Source organism: Jaculus jaculus, chromosome 9, assembly GCF_020740685.1.
Source record: "Jaculus jaculus isolate mJacJac1 chromosome 9, mJacJac1.mat.Y.cur, whole genome shotgun sequence".
Classification (NCBI taxonomy): Eukaryota; Metazoa; Chordata; class Mammalia; order Rodentia; family Dipodidae; genus Jaculus; species Jaculus jaculus.
Window position 1 is genome coordinate 100,671,902 of NC_059110.1, and position 3,858 is coordinate 100,675,759.

The following is a 3,858-nucleotide window of genomic DNA, read 5'->3' on the forward strand; positions in this document are numbered from 1 at the left end:
CTCTCTCTCTTTCTTTCTCTCTCTCTTTCTTTCTTTCTTTTTTTTTTGGTGCTGGGGACTGAATATAGGCCCTTGTCTGTGGCTCCATTCATCCTTGCATGAGCTTCATTCCTCCTCTGAGTTTCACTATAACTCTCCCAGGAGCCTTTTGCGGTTATATTTAAACTACAATCTGAATCAGCCTTTGTTGATTTTGTGATTAGGCGAAGGTCAAAAAATAGACCAAATCCAATGGGGACAGGAATCTCTCTCTCCTCCAAGTGTTTCAAGAGTTATGTCAGCAGAGGAGACACTGTCTGTAACCATAGAGCCTTGCTGAAGGTCTTGCTGCTCCAAGCCTAGGCTGGGGGCCAGTGGGACCCTGGCCTGGAAGCGAGATGGCTTTGCTCTTACTACAGTGTCGTGTTCTGACAACTGTTGTCAGCCACGGTGTCTCCTGCTCTGCCTGTGGTAGATGCTACGCAATGGTGACCACAGTCAAGCAGCCAGGCACACCAGATATTCAAAGCTTTCATGAAGATGGGCTTTCCATGTGACTGCTATAGGGACCAATCGTACTGTCATCTGCTCGGGTGACTACGCAAGGGTCTTGTAACAGACCCGATTGAAGACAGCCACATTCCTGTCTGTCCCCGGCCCCTTCTGCTCTCTTCCTCATTTGGGCCAATTCCAGATACACATATTGATTAAGTCAGTGGTCTGGAAGGCTTTTGAGGTTTAGAGAAGAACTCCAGGAGAGCCAGACAAGTGGTTTTCCTGCAGGGTTTTGTGCAGTGAAGAATATGTATATACGTGTAGATATCCACACACGTTCAGGTGTGCATTGATTTCTGGAATCTCTCCACAGTCCTTAGATCCTCATGTTAGGATGTAAGCTCCCATCCGGAACGTGAGAGAATTCCTCCTCTTGAGGCAGGAGTCAAGCTCTGTTGGTTTGCTTGAGGGAGCTCCCTCCTGCTAACCTTAGTACACGATAAAAACAGCTCTGGTCACCACTGGGAAAATAGGGCCCCCAGACGTTTGTCATGTGGCTATCTGAGAATTTAGCACATCTCAGGCTTGGTGCTGGAGGTCCAGGGCTCTCAGCACTTCGCATTCCTGACAGGTGTGTTATCTGGATCCTCTCCTGGAACATCTAGTTCCTTGGGAAGGAGCATCTTTGTGGGGAGCTTGTCCTTACCACAGATAGGGGGACTTTGAAAGACTTCTTCCTTTGCTGTATAATAGAAAGGTTCTCGCTGGGTGTGGTGGCGCATGCCTTTAATCCTCTGCACTCGGGAGGCAGAGGCAGGAAGATCACTATGAGTTCAAGGCCAACCTGAGACTACATAGTGAATTCTAGGTCAGCCTGGGCTAGTGAGACCCTACCTCGAAAAACAAGCAAGAGAAAAAGGAAAGTTCTTTGGTGATGCTTCTCCACTTTTGAAGGAACCCCCGAGCATCACGCCCAGTCTTTGTGATCTTTTGAGACGAAGCCTTGTTTGAAGCAGGGTCTTACTTGGGAAACAACTGGGCTTAGAGGGGTTGAATGCCCAAGATTAATGCAGGGCTTCTGCCAGGACTCTTCTGCAGAAATGAGGGCAACAGCCGGGGCTCTTCCTGCAAATGGGCAGCTCAAGGTAGGGAAGCATGAGCTCCTCTGTGTAGGAGAGGCGAGCAAGCTACCGAAGCCTAGCATTGTGCAAGGTGCTTCTGAGTTGCAGGTGCAGGAGGCGCCCTCACTGTCTGTTGATTACCTTATTTAGTCTTACTGAGCTGCTGGACCATAGTTGTCAGAGTGGGTAGAACCTCAGCATCCACCCCTTCTCAGTTTGCAGGATCTGGCTGGTAAGAAGGCAGAGGAGGGCTCTGTTCACTCACCACTCTTGCCATTCTGCCATGGAGGGCATGCCTCCTAACACGAGTGAGCCCGGAAACCCCTGGTACCCTGCGGAAGGATCAGAAATCCCCAGAAACATTAACGTGAAATCTTATCTTACATGCAGGTACTAGGGAGTGTCTCATTCACTCTGATGTGATACACCAAAGGTCAAAGTCAAGTCTTTATATTATTTAAGGCTGGCTGATCACTTATGCCTGATTTAATTACTCTGAAATCAACCTTGATTTATTATTAATACTTATGTGTTATCTTCTCATCATTTCCCCTCCACTATTGATTTTAATCAAGTCATAATATTTGAGATGTTATTTCTTGAGCATGTAGGGATTTTTTTTTTTTAAGAAGTGATTTGTTCAGAAGATAATCATGGCTATCAACAGGGCAAGGCAGGTTGCTTTGAATGCAATGCAATAGAGCAATATTTTGGCTTCTCCTTGGCATCAAGCTACAGTTGGAAGGTGTTAATTACCTATCAAATTGGAATCTATAGTTCCAAGGTGCCCATCCCTAAAGGTTACTGCCCAGGGCATCTGTGTTCCCAAGCCCCACCCAACTGTTGCCAGATCTATAGCCCAGGAACTTTGGACAAAGAATGCTTAGATGGGTTGATAAAAATTTTGACCAGGTTCAAATAGAAAGTCTTAAAATGGCCAATGGCAGAAGTTCTCAGGAGGAAGGAAATCCTTTACTTCTGTAACTGTTTAAAGGAGGTGGTGTCTCTAACTAGAGACAAGGCCCTGCTCCTGGGGGGATGTGACTTGGAGTACCACTGTCAGAGCTGAGAAAGGCCCAGGGCGGGTTCCAGAGTCACACATCTGAGTGTTTTCTGGTCCCGTTGTCGTGCCCAGGCTAGCAGCCTTTTCTTTCTTTCTTTCTCTTGCTGTACCTGGGGTCAGCAGGAACTGCTGGGGGCAGGGCTGTTTTGTCGCCATCTGTCCTCTTATAGGAACAGTGTCTGTGACTGACAGCGATGTCTATGTGGGTTTGGATTCAGGTGGATGGCAGAGTGGAGCACCAAGGGAAGATTAAGCCCCTCGTGGGTGGCCAGGGAGCAGCAGTGGGACCCGAGGGCTTGCCTTCTATAATGTTTTCTCTAGTGAAAAGCTACAAAGTGAGGCAGAAAACAATACTGGGCCTTGTTCAGGATATTAGCCTTGTCTGGAGAGGAGTAACTGCCTAGGAAGTATGGATTTGAGATTATGGGATATTAAACAACGTGGCTGGCCTTTGGCCCTGCTTCCTAGGGAGGAAGGTCTCCTAAGTCCTTGGAATTTCCTGCTTAGAAGCGTCTTTGTTATCCATGCACCCCTAGGGTCACTCCTGAGTTTATGCCAGGGGAGGAACATGACTCGGATGTTAAATGGCCACTGAAAAGACCAACATCATGATTAGAGGGTTAGTGTTTTGAGTTAGCAGGACCTCCGGAAAGGAAGGAGACTGGGCTGGGAATTGAGTTCAGTCACAGGGCCAGTGACTTGGTAAATATCCTCTCTACATAATGAAGTTCAATATCATCTCCAGATGGAGGCCAAACACAACTTCCTGGCTAGTGAGCCCAAGGCTGGGCAGTAGGCTACTGGCCCTGATTCCTGAGGACAGGGTGGGTGAAGCTTTGTATCCGAGACCCTCCCCTGTATGTACCTCTGTGCGGTTGGTTCTGATTTGTGTCCTTTACAATAAAATTGCAATCATAAACACAGCGCTCTCCTGCCTTGTGCGGTTTCCAGCAATTGGCTAGGCCGTGGGAGGCGGGGTCATGGTAACTTTGAGGCTTTGCAGCCCTTCCGTGAGCGGTAGGGAGTGGCCTACAACCGCCCACGTAGGGCCGGCATGTGGTACTGTCGCTTAGCCCGGGGCAGCAGATCAACTCTTCCCCCCTATTCTGAAGTGCAGCAGTGGGTGTTGGAACCGAGCTGGTGGGGCCCATCAGCTTCGAACCTGCTCTTCTGGTCCAGCGCTTCAGATCTAAGCACGCT